Source organism: Neoarius graeffei, chromosome 27 (genome assembly GCF_027579695.1).
Source record: "Neoarius graeffei isolate fNeoGra1 chromosome 27, fNeoGra1.pri, whole genome shotgun sequence".
NCBI lineage: Eukaryota > Metazoa > Chordata > Actinopteri > Siluriformes > Ariidae > Neoarius > Neoarius graeffei.
The window spans coordinates 3,085,171-3,103,940 of record NC_083595.1 but is presented as its reverse complement, the minus strand read 5'-3'; positions in this window follow the sequence as shown (position 1 = coordinate 3,103,940).

The window sequence follows — 18,770 nt, the reverse complement described above, 5'->3', positions numbered from 1 at the left end:
GACCACGACATGTCATTTAACGTCGCCAAATGTAAAGTGTTGCACATGACCAAGAGAAAATCTCATCACAGACCACAACAAAGTCAGACCTTAGACTCTGCTCCTTCAACTAGAGATCTGGGTGTTACGGTTACTGCTCCACTTTCATGGGCTACACACATAGAAGAGATGTGCGCAAGGGGTAACAGAATCCTAGGCCTCATGAAGCAAGTGCATGGTAGAGACATTTCTGACGTATCTACTAGAAAACTGATGTATACTGCATTAGTTAGACCAGTCCTAGAATATGCCTCATGTCTTTGGTCACCCTACACTGCGAAGCATCGAAGGCTAATAGAAAATATTCAACGTTGTGCCACTAAGTTTATATTGAATTATCCGGATAGACATATAAACTACAACGAGAGACTCAAAAGACTTGACTTATTACCGTTGGAATTCAGAAGAGATATACATGATCTAATTCTCCTATATAAAATGAGAGCTGGACTTATTAATGCAAATTTTGATCATCTTTTGCTTCCTGTAACATCACATTACGCTACTCGAAACTATGATCCTGTAAATATTCATCCTGTTTTCCCCCACAGTCAACAGTATTTTACAAAGTCATTTTTTCCTAGAACTATTAAACTTTGGAACAATCTGCCTAGTTTTATAAAATATGCCAATACAGTTAATCAATTTACAACCCCAATTCCAAAAAAGTTGGGACACTTTGTAAACCATAAATAAACACAATATGACAATTTCCAAATCTTGGAAACCCTATATTTAATTGAAAATAGTACAAAAACAACATATCAAATGTTGAAACTGAGAAATGTTATTGCTTTTTGAAAAATATATGCTCATTTTGAATTTGAGGTCAGCAACATGTTTCAGAAAAGTTGGGATGGGGCAACAAAAGACTGAAAAAGTTGTGTAATGCAAAAAAAACCTAATTTGGTTAATTGGTAACAGGTCAGTAACATGACTAGGTATAAAAAGAGCATCCCAGAGAGGCGGAGTCTCTCAGAAGTAAAGATAGGGCGGGGTTCACCGCTCTGTGAAAGACTGCGTGGGCAAACAGTGCAACAGTTTAAGAATAACGTTCCTCAATGTAAAATTGCAAAGAATTTGGGGATCACGTCATCTATGATACATAATATCACTAAAAGATTCAGAGAATCTGGAGAAATCTCTGTCTGCAAGAGACAAGGCTGAAAACTGACATTGGATGCCTGTGATCTTCAGGCCCTCAGGAGACACTGCATTAAAAGCAGACACGTGTCTGTAGTGGAAATCACTGTATGGGCTCAGGAACACTTCAGAAAACCATCGTCTGTGAAAACACTTCATTACTGCATCCACAAACGCAAGTTAAAACCAGATATAAATGATATCTAGAAACACTGCCATCTTCTCTGGGCCCGAGCTCTTTTACGATGGACTGAGGCGAAGTGGAAAACTGTCCCGAGGTCTGACGAATCAAAAGTAGAAATTCTTTTTAGAAATCATGGACCCCACGTCCTCCAGGCTGAAGAGGAGAGGGACCATCCGGCTGGTTATCAGTGCACAGTTCAAAAGCAGCATCTGTGATGGTATGAGGGGGCGTTAGTGCACATGCCATGGGTAGTTTGTACATCTGGGAAGGCGTCATTAATGCTGAATGATATAAACACATTTCAGAGCAATATGCTGCCATCCAGACAAAATCTTTTTCAGGGAAGGCCTTCCTTCTTTCAGCAAGACAACACCAAACCACTTTCTGCACGTATTGGCTCCGTAGTAAAAGAGTTCAGGTGCTAAACCGGCCTGCCTGCAGTCCAGACCTGTCTCCCATTTAAAATATTTGGCGCATTATGAAACAAAAAGCATGACAAAGGAGACCCCAAAACATTGAGCAACTGAAATTGTATATCAGGCAAGAATGGGACAACATTTCTCTTTAAAAACTACAGCAACTGATCTCCTCAGTTCCCAAACGTAAGAGTGTTGTTAAAAGTAAACATGATGCAACACAGTGGTAAACACGCCCCTGTCCCAACTTTTCTGAAGTGTGTTGCTGAAATGTGGTTGAGCAGAGTCGGCTGATAATTATATTTTTACATTATACTGGTTTTTTTTCTTAATTGTTTGAATACAATTTATATTTTTTGTAATTTTGTAAGGGGTTGAATTTCAATTGGGGCTTTGTCCTGTGTTCTTCTCCTGTCACTTTTGTTATTTATTTGTAAACACTTATGTGTTTATATTTGTGGCAAATTTTAATAAACTAAACGAATATCATGACAGACCTAACACTGAAGCTGATGTACTTAATCATTCAAATATTTTTTTGTTGTATATATATATATATATATATATATATATATATATATATATATATATCTCATCTCATTACCTCTAGCCTCTTTATCCTGTTCTACAGGGTCGCAGGCAAGCTGGATCCTATCCCAGCTGACTACGGGCGAAAGGCGGGGTTCACCCTGGACAAGTCGCCAGGTCATCACAGGGCTGACACATAGACACAGACAACCATTCACACTCACATTCACACCTACGCTCAATTTAGAGTCACCAGTTAACCTAACCTGCATGTCTTTGGACTGTGGGGGAAACCGGAGCACCCGGAGGAAACCCACGCGGACACGGGGAGAACATGCAAACTCCACACAGAAAGGCCCTCGCCGGCCACGGGGCTCGAACCCGGACCTTCTGCTGTGAGGCGACAGCGCTAACCACGATGCCACCGTGCCACCTCTTTACTAAACATTTAGTGTTTTATTGAACAACTTTCATCTGAACTCATAGATAAAACACTAAGGAAAGGGGACACACACACACACACACACACACTCTGGAGGAACGCTTCATGGTTCTGTTTAAATCCATAAAAGATTTGTATCAGAAAGGAATCCAAGCAGAACCATTAATTCATTTATTTCTTAAATCTAAGAAACTGGGAACCTGTGAGGAGTTTAACATTTACCTCTTGGTACTCTGCACTTAAAACAAACACACACTTGGTACGCAATAAATACACAATACAAACCTTTAACCACACCCGTTTTTGGTTGAGTCGAATAAAACTTCCTCTCAGTGTCGTCTGTCTCAGTCATTACACCTCATTCTGTTTCTCTCCAGAAAGATGAGCATCGACCCTGCTGGATCTGCACTCAGCGTCCGTCTCAGTTCCTCTTGGAGTACAGTTACCTTCAGCCCGTGTTCTGGAGAAAAAACTGTAAACACCTCCGGCACGCCGTTCTGTTTACGGAGTTAAAACTGACTTTATAACTGCACAGTTTCTACCATTTAAACACAAGCGCGTTATTGAGAGATTAGAACAGGAGCGACTGTAGAAATTCTGTCTCAACGTCATCTTGGTTTTGTTTCCTTTCTTTTTTTTCATTTTAACAAAATACAATAAAAATAAAGAATAAAACATGATAGATACTTTATTAAAATGACAACGTTTTAAAAAAAACATGGCAATTATTTTTTTTAATGCTAAGAAAAATATAGATACATCTGAAATAAAACCAACATTTCTAAAATAAAGAGAGACATCAAAAAATAAAAGACAAAACTCTAAATGTGTTCTTTTTATACATTTCAGTTCATTTCTTTTACACTGAGTTTTTTAGTTTCAGCTTCTGAAAGAACAGAACACAGTCGATTGTGCAACACTGAATAAAGAGCAGTGTGTGTGTGTGTGTGTGTGTGTATGTGCTTTAACCCCTCAAACTAACATTAAACTGTTTTTAAAACCTTATTTTCTGAGAAGATCTTATAAAGGAAGAGCAACACTTATTTCCTGTCGTGCGGCGCAGGCCGGCCTCGTTCCAATTCCAGTTTCAATTAGGGCACAGGGATTTAAGTGAATATCACACTCAACCTTCAGAGAAGAAGACATGAGGGAACAAAGAGGTTCTTTCAGAGAGCCATTAGCTGTGTGACACACACTTCCTGTCATGTTTGTGCGTCAGGTATAATAATGTGGGTGGAGAGAGAGAGAGAGCTGAGAGGAAACACACACACACACACACACACACACACACACACACACACACACACACACACACACACACACACGGCCCTTGTTCTGTTCCATAGAGAGAGAGAATAAAAGAGAAAGTATGATGTCAAATCCATGAAAATTTGTTATTTCTCCAAAAAGCCATGACACGCTTCAACACTCACCATCCTGAAAGACTGAAGTGTGCCGTGCTGAAGTGGAATCGATCCTCTCACCGCTGGGGGAATAAGAACAGCGTGGATCTGCTCTGAACTGATAACAGCCTGACAAGCTCATCTCCATAAACACTGACGTCTGAGGCTTTGTTTCAGAGCACAACCACGTAACCGCTTCAGAAAGGGATTTAAAAGAAACGTAAACTAACAGCACGCATCGCACTCGGCCTTCCAGGAACTGGAGACCGGACTGAGTCTGTGATGGTGATCTTTCAGAAAAAGTAAACAAGATGAGGGAAAAAACCTGGAATCAAGCAGTAAGAAGCTCGTCTCTGTATGAGACACTCAGGGTAAACAAATCAACAGCTCAGTGAGACGTCACCCGGGTCACACGGCACAGGAACACGGGGTACGGAGGAAGAACAGATTAAATAAGCGTGGGTTAAATGGAGAGGAATGACTGTGTGTGTATTCACTATTAATAGATTTAAACTATTCTAGAAGTACCTGTAAAGGTGTTGTGTTTGCATTCTACAGTATTATTTATCATCGCTCGTGTCCTTTACTGTTTACAAGTGATACTCCATGAGGAGAACGAACATCTCCGTTTACCGCGACCCCACAACCCACTGCAGCCTCTGCACAGGACTGTGTACACTTCGTGCTGATCATCACCAGACGTCACCAGTGTGCACTGAAAAGCTGAAACTCTTTTTGCCATCACTACTGCTGGAGGAAAAACGAGCAACGCTGCTATAAAATCCACTGACAGCAGCACAAACACACCCACTACACACCACAAACACACCCACTACACACCATTATACACCACATACCCACTACACACCACAAACACACCCACTACACACCACATACCCACTACACAACCATTAAACACCATATACCAACTACACACCCCAAACACACCCACTACACACCACATACCAACTACACACCCCAAACACACCCACTACACACCATAAACATACCCACTACACACCCATTACACACCACATACCCATTGCACACCCACTATACACCACATACCCACTATACACCCAGAAACACACCCACCACATACCAACTACACAGCCCAAACACACCCACTATACGCCACATACCCACTACACACCAACAAACACACCCACCACACACCTACAAACACACCCACCACACACCTACAAACACACCCACCAGCACACCCACCCACAAGCACACCCACAAACACACCCACCCACAAGCACACCACACACATACCCACCACACCACACACCCACAAACACACCCACTACACACACACAAACACACCCACCCACAGCTCCGCCTCACAAAGGTTCCAGTGAATCGAGCTGAAGTCTGCAGCTTTTAAACTCCTCCTGGATTTTAAACTCCTCTCGTGTCGCTTTAAACGGACTGAACGCTGTTGTGTGTTCCAGCCTCCGGGTGTGTTTTAGATCAGTGCGCACTTCTGAATGTAAGATCAGAGTTGAGATTTGAGACGCAGCTCATGACGACAATCACAACGACAGCAGGAAGATTAAGGGTGTATTCAGACCAGGATAGTTCGATAGTTCACTTGCTTTGGTCCGAACCAAATGTTTTTTTTATTTTTTCATTTTGGTGCGGTTCGCTTTCACACTGTACATTTTAGTAAGCGGACCAAAATCTGTCAACAAAGCCACACGCCCTGAGGTCATTCAGCTATTGGTCAGAGACGACACGCACACAAAGCGCTGTTCTGGGGAGCGCGTGAACCCCTTCTCCTTCATTTTCTCACTGAATACAGCAAACACGTCGGCATTTTTGTGTGTTCTCTCCAAAAGCTCAGATATGTGGACATCTGCCCATATATCCACAAGGGTACGCGTTTCTTCCTCGGCCCACGTTTGCCCCCTACTCATTTTTTGTACTCTGTAGTCTAGCCTACCACTGGTCTGAATGACTGAACGACTGTTGTAAGGTTCCCTTGACAACCGAAACAGTGTTTGCACTTTGCGGTGGAGTGTCAAGACTCTGTTTCCCATAATGCTCGACAAACGATGGAAGCTCCCGAGGTACAAAAAAGCAAAACTGTCGGATTAGGTCCGGTCTGCTTTCACACCTCCAAAAGGTCCGCACCAGGGTTCCTTTGGTCCGGACCGAGTCCGACCTTGCAGCTCGGTCCGCTTGTTTGGTCCGGACCAGAGTTCGGTGGTTTGTATTCAGACCAACCCAAAAGGTCCGGACCAAGGGAAATTTGGTTTGTTTGGTCTTTTGGTCTGGACCAAACAACGTAGGTGTGAATACGCCCTTAGAGACCCGGAGACTCGGCCGTGCGTTTCATGAATGTGTAAATGAAGAAAACAACAAAACTAACACTGATGGACAGACAGAGACACTTACCACTCATCTTCTGTCCGAGGTGGGCCTGGGGGAGGGGCTTATAGGTGAGGCTGAGGCTGGGCCAAGGATTCAAACCACCAGTAAAGAGTGTGGAGTGGCCTGGTCAACTACAGAGAGAGTGTGTGTGTGTGTGTGTGTGTGTTCGTTCTAGAGGTGAAGTGAAACTTTAAAACTGGAGCAGCTCTAAACACACACACACACACACACACACGCGCCTGCTGTGTGATGTACAAAGTTGTACAGTGAAAATGAGATTGAGGACACGACCCTCACTGTGTTCACACACAGATTAGTGTCACAACAATTATTAACCAAGTGGAGTTTTCTGTGTGTGCGTACGCGTGTGTGTGGGTGTACAGTGAGCCAAAAAATGTATTTAGTCAGCCACCAATTGTGCAAGTTCTCCCACTTAAAAAGATGAGAGAGGCCTGTAATTTTTATCATAGCTACACTTCAACTATGAGAGACAGAATGGGGGGAAAGAATCCAGGAAATCACATTGTAGGATTTTTAATGAATTAATTGGTAAATTCCTCAGTAAAATAAGTATTTGGTCACCTACAAACAAGCAAGATTTCTGGCTCTCACAGACCTGTAACTTCTTCTTTAAGAGGCTCCTCTGTCATCCACTCGTTACCTGTATTAATGGCACCTGTTTGAACTCGTTATCAGTATAAAAGACACCTGTCCACAACCTCAAACAGTCACACTCCAAACTCCACTATGGCCAAGACCAAAGAGCTGTCAAAGGACACCAGAAACAAAACTGTAGATCTGCACCAGGCTGGGAAGACTGAATCTGCAATAGGTAAACAGCTTGGTGTGAAGAAATCAACTGTGGGAGCAATTATTAGAAAATGGAAGACATACAAGACCACTGATAATCTCCCTCGATCTGGGGCTCCACGCAAGATCTCACCCTGTGGGGTCAAAATGATCACAAGAACGGTGAGCAAAAATCCCAGAACCACAGGGGGGGACCTAGTGAATGACCTGCAGAGAGCTGGGACCAAAGTAACAAAGGCTACCATCAGTAACACACTACGCCGCCAGGGACTCAAATCCTGCAGTGCCAGACGTGTCCCCCTGCTTAAGCCAGTACATGTCCAGGCCCGTCTGAAGTTTGCTAGAGAGCATTTGGATGATCCAGAAGAGGACTGGGAGAATGTCATATGGTCAGATGAAACCAAAATAGAACTTTTTGGTAAAAACTCAACTTGTCGTGTTTGGAGGAGAAAGAATGCTGAGTTGCATCCAAAGAACACCATACCTACTGTGAAGCATGGGGGTGGAAACATCATGCTTTGGGGCTGTTTTTCTGCAAAGGGACCAGGACGACTGATCCATGTAAAGGAAAGAATGAATGGGGCCATGTATCGTGAGATTTTGAGTGAAAACCTCCTTCCATCAGCAAGGGCATTGAAGATGAAACGTGGCTGGGTCTTTCAGCATGACAATGATCCCAAACACACCGCCCGGGCAACGAAGGAGTGGCTTCGTAAGAAGCATTTCAAGGTCCTGGAGTGGCCTAGTCAGTCTCCAGATCTCAACCCCATAGAAAATCTTTGGAGGGAGTTGAAAGTTGGTGTTGCCCAGCAACAGCCCCAAAACATCACTGCTCTAGAGGAGATCTGCATGGAGGAATGGGCCAAAATACCAGCAACAGTGTGTGAAAACCTTGTGAAGACTTACAGAAAACGTTTGACCTCTGTCATTGCCAGCAAAGGGTATATAACAAAGTATTGAGATGAACTTTTGTTATTGACCAAATACTTATTTTCCACCATAATTTGCAAATAAATTCTTTAAAAATCCTACAATGTGATTTCCTGGATTCTTTCCCCCCATTCTGTCTCTCATAGTTGAAGTGTACCTATGATGAAAATTACAGGCCTCTCTCATCTTTTTAAGTGGGAGAACTTGCACAATTGGTGACTGACTAAATACTTTTTTGCCCCACTGTATGTATACGCGTGCAGTGGAAATGGAAAACATGTCCACACCACTCCCAGTCAACACATAAAAGAAAAGTAACACACACAACACTCGAGGTGTAGGTTTTATTCCTGGACGTTTTTAAAGCTCCCAGTTTGTGCTGAAGTTTGTTTCTTCTGCAGCTGAGTGATGACGCTAACGCTAATAACCAATCAGAGAACTGTACAGCTATCAAATTAGCATTACGCACACACCACATCTACAGAGTCTAGTACCCAGGTACCCGAAGGGCGAGGGTTTAGTGGGTAGGGTTTATGATTAAGGGGTTATGGTTTACCTGTACAGGTGATCGATCCCATCTCCCCGTGAACCCGGAGAGCAGACGGACCACACGTAAAGGAGCCGAAGGGGTTCACACACCTCACACTGACGGAACACAGCCCTCACTCACACTCGTCTATATCATCCTGACACCCCCCCATGCATCTCTCTCTCTCACACACACACACATCATTGAGTATTTATCTCACAGCTCTGTGTGTGTTGGGAGTATTTTATTCTGTTTAAACTGCAGCAGGTTCAGGGAATTTCTCAGTGTTTTAGGCTCGTTCTGAGGTTCTGTCTCCTCAGAAAACAGCACAGGAGTGTGTGTGTGTGTGTTTTCTGTAAACCTTCTACAGCAGAGCTAAGAAACATTACACACACCACAATCACACAGTGTATCATAAAAAAACCCAGACCCTACAGTCTGTGTATGAGCTCCAGCCCACATCACTCATTAACACACGTCATTAACACACGGGATTACAAACGAGTTCTTCACCTGCTCAGGGGCATTCGTCAGTATTAACACGAAACAAAATAAAACACACACACCAACAAAGACAACAACAACAAACCCCAGCCAAATAAAAATCCAAACAAAAAAGCCATAAACTAAGAAAAATAAAAATTAAAGAAAAAAACAACAACAAAAAACAATAAAACCCCGAAAACAATAAAAAAAACCCCAAAAACACAACAAAATGCTGAAGATGACAATAAACACACACACACAAAAAAAACAGAACTTGAGCATTCTAAATTAAAATGAATTCAGCAAGTGATAACGCTTTGTTTTTAATTCCTGAGCTGTTTTGCATAATTTTAGCAGATTCTGAGTGTCCTCTAAAACAAATCCAATTCTTACACAAACAAACAAAACCCACCTTTAATAAATTATCAGAGGAGAAACGCTGGTCTCTGTGGTTCCTCAAACCGTAAACAGGAGAAATATCACAGGATGCGGACCATCAGCATCCAGCAGGCTATCTGGTTTGGGGGTGTGGCTTTGGCAGGCGGGGCTGTTTGTGTTTGATTGATGTTAACTGAGTTTCTGTGACAGAGAGCAGACTTTATAGACACGCCCTTAATGCTGATGGTGTGTGATGAGAGGAAAAGGAGGAGCCAGCTACAGGAAGTGAATCTCCTCAGTGAGATGGACCACAGTGCTGAGGTTTGTTCCAGTGAAGGTTCTGCTCCTGGGTGGTTCTCCGTGGTGATCTCCTCTCAAACCTTCTGATTCACTTCCTGTGCTTTATATTACACGTTCTAATCCTCAGCCATGTTCAGAGACCAGAACCTCCTGCTCCGTTTCCCCTTCAGTCTGAGGAACAGGTCGAATTCACTTTATTTTAAACAGACTTATTCACAGATGTGTGTGTGTATATACGTACCCTGGAGACCACTGAGAGAATCCTGACAGGTTGCATCATGATGTGGCCGGGGAACCTGCCTGCCCTGGATCTCACACTGCTGCAAACAACCATTAAGACTCTGCATCCAAAATCCATCCACTCACCTGGTGTTGGAGAAAAACTGAGTCCATCATTACAGAGCCCAACAGCCCTGCCCCCTTCACCCTCCTGCCCCCTTCACCCTCCTGCCCCCTTCACCCTCCTGCCCTCCAGTAAACAAGACCACAGCATCACCACCCGGATCACCCTCTTCAATCACAGCGTCTTCACACAGGCCATCAGGATGTGGAGCAGATGCTGACCTCATCCTGCCAACACCACGCCCTTACGCACTGCCCCGCCCCCTTACCCACTGCCCTGCTATGCATCACTGTGTATTATTCAGCTTCAGGCAAAAGTTAGAACACCCCTTCTAATTCATTGGTGTTTCTGCATTGTGATGATTCTCTACACTGTAGAACAAAACTGAAGACATCAAAACTATGAAATAACATCTGGAACACATCTGGAATTATGTAGTAACCAAACCAATGTCTTTGATATTTTAGGTTCTTCAGTGTATCCAGCGTTTCCCTTGATGACCCTTTGTACACTATTGTCATGATCTTAACCAGCTCATGAGGGAGTCACCTGGAACGCTTTTCAATTAACAGCTGTGTCTCGTCAAAAGGTCATTAGTGGACGAGTTTCTTGCCGCCTTAATGCATTTGAGATCAAACAGTAAATAATAAAAATACAGTAAGCAGCCCTGTTCCACAACTGCAGTAATCCATATCATATCAAAAACTGAACAACTAAGTAAAGAGAAACGACATCCATCATTACTTTAAGACATGAAGGTCAGTCGGTCTGGCAAATTGCAAGAACTTTGAATGTATCTTTGAGTCAGTAGGTGTGTCCAAACTTTAGACTGGTACTGTATATTAATATATTCTTATTATTATTATTCCTGTAACCACTATAACATACAGTTGACTAAGAGGTTCCTGTACCCGATAATGCCACATGGTAAACTATTTCATCTTTCCTTTGCACATTTATAAAATGTGTCTCGTGTGTAACCGATCACTACACTGTACGGTACGTGTGCTGCCTCGTTCTTTTTTCCCTCTCTCGCTCCTCTTCGTATGTGTCTGCAACATTGAGTGAGTTGTTGTGATGTCTGTCATTTTGTTGGTCATTGTTTTTTTGCACTTCTATCCTATGCACTCCACTGCCCTCACATCACCCCCACACTGCCCCATCGTCGTCACACAGCCCCCACATCACCCTCACACTGCCCCCACACCACCCCATTGCCCCCACACTGCCCTCACATCACCCTCACACTGCCCTCACACCACTCCATCGCCCCCACACTGCCCTCACACCACCCCCACGCGACTGTAGCACAAGAATTTCACTGTATTCTTGGAATATATGTGATAATAAAGAAACCTGAACTAAAATACACACACACACACACACACACACAGAGTGAATGGCAGATCCTGCATCTTGTGAGCTCACACATCATGAAGCAGCCTACAGCAAATTGCCCAAACCTTATGTTTTTTTCATTTCTGTTCTTGTGGTTTTTCATTTTTTCATCACCCTGCTGCTTTCTTGAGTGCCGTCTCTTATAAACCGTCTGAAAGCTCAGCCGTTAGCCGCGTCAGTCAAAGCTGTGCAATAACAAGCAAAAAACAAACTTAAAAACAACTGAAGATGAGATGGAGAACTCGCTTCCCTACTGAGCTCTGATATCTTTCTCTCTCACACTCTCTTCTCTCTCACAAAACGCTGATCACTACGGTGTGCTCTGATGGGATGAAAGACGTCCCTGTGGTTCACAGGAAACTGGTGAGATGTGGGTCGTATTGAACATTTAGGTCTCCTATCAGGTAACATTAGTATAACGCTGGCTGTGCTTTTATCTCCTCCTGATGTCATGTGGAAGAAAACGTTACACCGCTCTACTCTATAGATAATGAAGTACAGCAATGCCTTTAATAAGGATTGTTTATTGTTTATTTGCACATAAAAGAAACAAGTCATTTTGTTAAAAGAGAGAAAAAGGAACATGCAGGGGAAGACCAGAAATCTCCACGGTTTTTCGAGGGTTTTCCCCTATACTATGATTAATTACTGTATGGTCATAATTTCTGTGATTATAACATACATACATAAATAAATAAGATCAAACAAAAGAAAAAAGCAAATCGTTATCGAAATACAAGAAAATAAGGAAAAACTAACGAACTAACTAACTTATGAGATAATACAATCAAATAACATATCAAATTAAACAGAAGTTAAATAAAACCAAATACACAATTTAAACTAATAAGTAATAAATCATAAGTACATAGTAGAAAAAGTAAAAAAAAGTAAATACCAAATCTTTACGTATATAAGTAAACATAAAAAACAAGAAAAACAAACAAATCAGGAGGGGGTAGTTGGCTTGTCTATGAAGTCATTTTTTGAAAGTGGGTGGGGACAAACAATTTCTTAGAGATTGACTTAAACTGTTCCATATGGAGGGGCCTCTAAACATTATTGTGAATTGCTTTAGATTAGATTTTGTCATTATTGGCCTTAAATTGTTTTGCTGCCTGGTACTATGACTATGGATATCTAAATTGAATTTGAATAAATCCTTGTAATGTTCTGGTAAATAAGAACTTTTATGGATTACTTTATGAACGAAAATGGCTGTTTGAAGTTTGTTTATGTCATATACTGTCAAGACTTTCAGATCGTAAAATAGAGTCGCTGAGTTTGCTAAGAAAGAGACATTTGATGCAATTCTCACAAAGCGCTTTTGTAACTGGTACAGTGGTTTGATGGAAGTAGTTTAAGTATTTGCCCAGATAATATTGCAATATGTTAAATAGGGATACATCAAGCTGTAATACAAAGTCATAAATATTTTACGTGAAAGGCAACTTGTAACTTTTCTTATGATTCCAATATTCTTGTAAATCTGTTTGCAAATATGATCAATATGAAACTTCCATGTGAGTTTTTCATCTATTATGACTCCAAGAAAACATGTATTGATTACCTGTTTAATGGGTTTGTCATCTATGAATACCTTAGCTGTTTCTATACTGTATTCTTATTTCTTCCTGTAAAGATTATGAAATTTGTTTTATCTATATTGATGGACAACTTATTTGCCTTGAACCAGTGATTTAGCTTGCCTAGTTCATCATTTATCGTTATTATAAGTGTATCAAAATTTTTATGAGACATGAATAGATTAGTATCGTCTGCAAATAGTAATGTAAAGAGTTTGTCTGATACCAAGGTGAGGTCATTCACATAAATCAAGAACAAAAGAGGACCAAGTATGGATCCTTGAGGGACTCCACATGTTACAGTTTTATGGGATGAGACAAAACTATTACTAAAAACATATTGCTTTCTATCTGACAGATAATCTTTTAACCATTGGAAGGCAAAACCTTTAAAACCATAGGAGTTTAGTTTATCGAGTAGTATATTGTGATCTACAGTGTCAAAAGCTTTAGATAAGTCGAGAAAAATTCCGACGGTAAATTCGTTATTTTCCAGGGCTGAAGTAATTTTATCTATGAGCTGTAAAAGGGCCATATATGTTGAATAATTTTTCCGAAATTCATATTGATGTAAATATAGAATGTTATTAATTTCTAGGTGCTTCAAAATTCTTTTGTACACTACTTTTTCTAAAATTTTAGAAAATGCCGGTAAGATTGATATGGGTCGATAATTGGTGAACACACAGGGGTCTCCAGATTTGTAGAGTGGAGTTACCTTGGCTACTTTTAACTCAGAAGGCACTTTTCCAGTTTCAAGGGATGTTTTGAAGACACGTGTAATGGGTTCTAGAATTTCTGAAACGATCTGTTTTAATAATTAAGCTTTGATTTCATCCTTTCCAGGTGCTACGTTTTTTAGATTGATAATTATCTCATGAATTTCCATTGTGCTGGGCATTTTGAAAAAGCTGATGGGTAAATAATCATTCAATAGGTATGATAATGGAGAACGGTTAGTCTTATCTATTTTTTTTGCCAAAGAAAGGCCGATATTCACAAAAAATCATTAAATTTATTGACTATATCTTGTTGATTTGACACTTCACCTTCCCCGCCAAAAAAACTTTAAAGGAAGAGTAGAAGCTGCCCTTTTTCTATTGAGAAGTTCATTTATGAGTTTCCAAGTATTACGTATATTAGTTGATGCTGTTACAAACCTATCCTGATAGTATTGCCTCTTAGACATACGAATCAAACAATTACATTTATTTCAATATATTTTGTATTTTTGTAATGTTGTCGGTGTAGGGTTCTTTAAATACTTCCTGTAGAGCTTATTTTTCATATTAGAAGACTTGCGTAATCCTTTTGTAAACCAAGCTATAATATTGTTCTCCGAGTTCCTTTTTGTTGAAATAGTTTTCAGAGGGAAGCATTTTTCAAAATGAGAATTAAAAATCTGAAGAAAATTGCAGTAAGAAGAATCAGCCTCGCTCATCACTACAGAGTCATGTCATGACTACTCTTGCTAATGCTAATGCTAGTTCAACTCCACTGGCCACTAGGGATTCTGGGGGCGGAGCTTTATGTCTATGGGCAGGGACAGAGGGAGGCTATAAACACTGTTGTGTAGCATCAAGAAACAAAACAGATTTTATACAGGAATAAAATGCAGGGTAAAAGTGTAGCTGTCAGTCTGTCTGGACACACACACACACACACACACACACACACACAAATCCATCCCACTCGTTCACACACACCACGTCGTGTTTAATGGAAAATCAATCAAAGTAAAATATAAACTGTTTCTGTACGATTACTAACTTCATATCAAACTAACTTCATAAATTATTAAGTTAATCAGTTACGAAGTTAATTTTATAAGTTATTAATTTCATAACTTACTAAGCGAATTGAATCAGTTATTACGTGAATGTAAGTTAAAGTTTTTGGTCCTCAGTTAATTTAATAAGTTATAAGTTTCATAAATTAATGTTAAATTAATCAACTGTATTGCTTTCATCTGTTACTCAGTTAATTTTATAATTCCATAAATTAATTGAACATCAAGTTAATTTTACTTGACTAAATTAATGACTGAGTTGCGTTAAATTACCAAGTTAATTTTAAATTCATAATAATGTTATTATTGTAATACATTACACAGTAAATTTCATTAGAATAATTCAGTAATGTACTCAGTTTTCTGAGCTCTAATTCAATAAATTGCTTATTTAATTTGATAAGATACTGAGTTCATTTTATAAATTATTACTATCCAGTGGTCGAAATACTTTTTTCCGGTGTTCTGCAATATTGCAGAATGTCAAAATTTTGTTCTGCAATTTGGAAATATTTTCTGCAAATACACAAGCCTCCATACTACACCCTTCTCAACCTAATAATGCCTATATTTACATCATATCTAGCTTTACAACTCATAGCATTACTGTAATTCTTTATTCTCTCACTCTAGTTTTAATTTCAGTCTTCACAGATCCTTCTCTGCAGCAAAGTTATCATTCCATAATACCGCCACAGGTCTTTCATCCCCCTCGCCCTGACACTACGGGCTACTACAACTTGAAGTCTACCAACTAATTCATAAATGTACTAGTTATCACACCCACACATTATTATTATCACCTTCCACACAACATACTAATAAAGGCATCACCACAATAAAAAATAGAACACAACTGTTCTTCAAGAAACAAAACGTTCATTTTCATGTTACACGTCATGTTACATTTTGTCAAGATTAAGTTTCTAGCTTGAACAATAGATTGTTACCCAAAATGGACTTCATTCACAGTGTTTGCATCTGCAACCTGTAGTTTTAAATTGAAAGCAAGGTTTCAATTCTACACTCTGTTACATCTTACGATGATGCGAAGAATTGATGCCATTAAGGAATAAAACCCAACTGGCAAATGGAAAGACGTTTGGGTTCATTGTGTTTGCCTGGCTTCTAAAGTGCAAGGTCATGAACTGAACTGAGAACGACTGCAGGGGCTTCACTGCTCTAAACTAACAACAGAGAACTGGCTACAAACTAATCATGGCAGAACTGAGAGCTACAGAACTACTGAGAGCTACAGAACTACTGAGAGCTACAGAACTGAACCGATGAGCTTTGTCTTACAGGGCAACTGTTTTACTTTGTGCTCGTCTGCACCACAGGCAACACAGCACTAGTAAAAAAAAAATAGAACATGCACACAAAACATGTATTAGTGTAGCTTGGTATGAGAAAACAAAATATTTAAAAGTATCTATGAATAAAGGTAAAATACTGTTGCTGTCTTCAAAAGGGATATAATATCAGTATAATTTTGCATGATTCAACAATACAATATATACAAACCTATACAATTTACCTATATATATATATATATACATACACTGAGTGCAGAATTATTAGGCAAGTGAGTATTTTGACCACAACATCCTTTTAATGCATGTTGTCCCACTCCAAGCTGTTTAGGCTTGAAAGTCTACTACCAATTAAGTATATCAGGTGCTGTGCATCTGTGTAATGAGAGGGGGTGTGGTCTAATGACATCAACACCCTATATCAGGTGTGCATAATTATTAGGCAACCTCTTTTCCTCTGGCAAAATGGGTCAGAAGAGAGATCTGACAGACTTTGAAAAGTATAAAATTGTGAGATGTCTTGCAGACGGATGCAGCACTCTTGAAATTGCGAAGATGTTGAAACGTGATCACCGAACAATCAAGCGTTTCATTGCAAATAGTCAACAGGGTCGAAAGAAGCGTGCGGGGGAAAAAAAGGCGCAAAATAACTGCACATGATCTGCGGAAAATCAAGCGTGAAGCTAACAAGCAGCCATTAGCATCCAGTTCTGCCATATTCCAGAGTTGCAACATTCCTGGAGTGTCAAAGAGTACAAGGTGTGCAATACTGAGGGACATGGCCAAGGTAAGGAAGGCTGAAAAACGACCACCACTGAGTAAGGCACACAAGATAAAACGTCAAGACTGGGCCAAGAAATATCTTAAGACTGATTTTTCTAAGGTGCTGTGGTCTGATGAGATGAGAGTGACTCTTGATGGGCCAGATGGATGGGCCTGTGGCTGGATCAGTAATGGGCACAGAGCTCCACTCTGACTCAGACGCCAGCAAGGTGGAGGTGGAGTACTGCTATGGGCTGGTATCATCAAAGACGAGCTTGTTGGACCTTTTCGAGTTGAGGATGGACTCAAACTCAACTCCCAGACCTACTGCCAGTTCCTGGAAGAAACCTTCTTCAAGCAGTGGTATAGGAAAAAGTCAGCATCTTTCAAGAAGAACATGATTTTCATGCAGGATAACGCTCCATCTCATGCGTCCAAATACTCCACTGCGTGGCTAGCCAGTAAAGGTCTGAAAGGTGAAAAAAATAATGACATGGCCCACTTGTTCACCTGACCTAAACCCCATAGAGAACCTGTGGTCCATTATAAAACGTGAGGTCTACAAAGAGGGAAAACAGTACACCTCTCTGAACAGCGTCTGGGAGGCCGTGGTTGCTGCTGCACACAATGTTGGTCGTGAACAGATAAAGAAATTGACAGAATCTATGGATGGAAGGCTTTTGAGTGTCCTCATGAAGAACGGTGGCTATATTGGTCACTGATTTGTTTTTGTTTTGTGTTTGAATGTCAGATATGTTTATTTGCAAATCTGGAGTTGTCATATCAGTGTACCTGGTGAAAATAAATAAGTGAAATGGCTACACATTTGGTTTTTATTAAGTTGCCTAATAATTCTGCACAGTGAAAGTTACCTGAACACATACATATTCTCCTAAAATGGCCAAAACTAAAAACACCCCACTCTAACTTCCATACATATTCAGCTTTGATATTTATGAGTCTTTTTGTTTGATTGAGAACATAGTTGTTGTTCAATAATAAAACTAATCCTCAAAAATACAACTTGCCTAATAATTCTGCACTCCGTGTATGTATGTATGTATATATATATATATATATATATATATATATATATATATATAAAATAGATAAGAACTAGTCAGCAGCAACCGTCTTCATTTTTGTCCCCCTCGCGGATGCGCAATCTGTCGCTGTTGTTGTTGGAGTCACGCTGACTGCCGGTTTTGCCAAGATACGACAAAATCATCCTTGTTTTCTTGGCGTTTTTGTCGGACTCTTGCCCCAAAGAAACAATCCTCTTCTTGGGAGCCATGTTTGTTGTGCCGCATTGAATTCTGGGAGATGCATGGCAGAAACTGCCGAACACTGCCGAGGTAGTTGTCGGGTCCTCCCGGCGGGTATTAAAAGTGACGAAATCTTATATTGGAAAATGGCAACTGCCCTTATTTGGTTGTTGTCGCCATTACGTAAATATTGCTCAACTTTGACCTGGAAAACGGCGTCAGGTTCGCGCGGCGCAGGTTTCAGTTTATTTACAGCGCCGCTAGTTTGCTAAATTGAGAACCACTGTATCCCGAGCCTGATTTTTTCATTCTGCAAAATTGCAGGTTGTTTAATTTTTCTTCTGCAA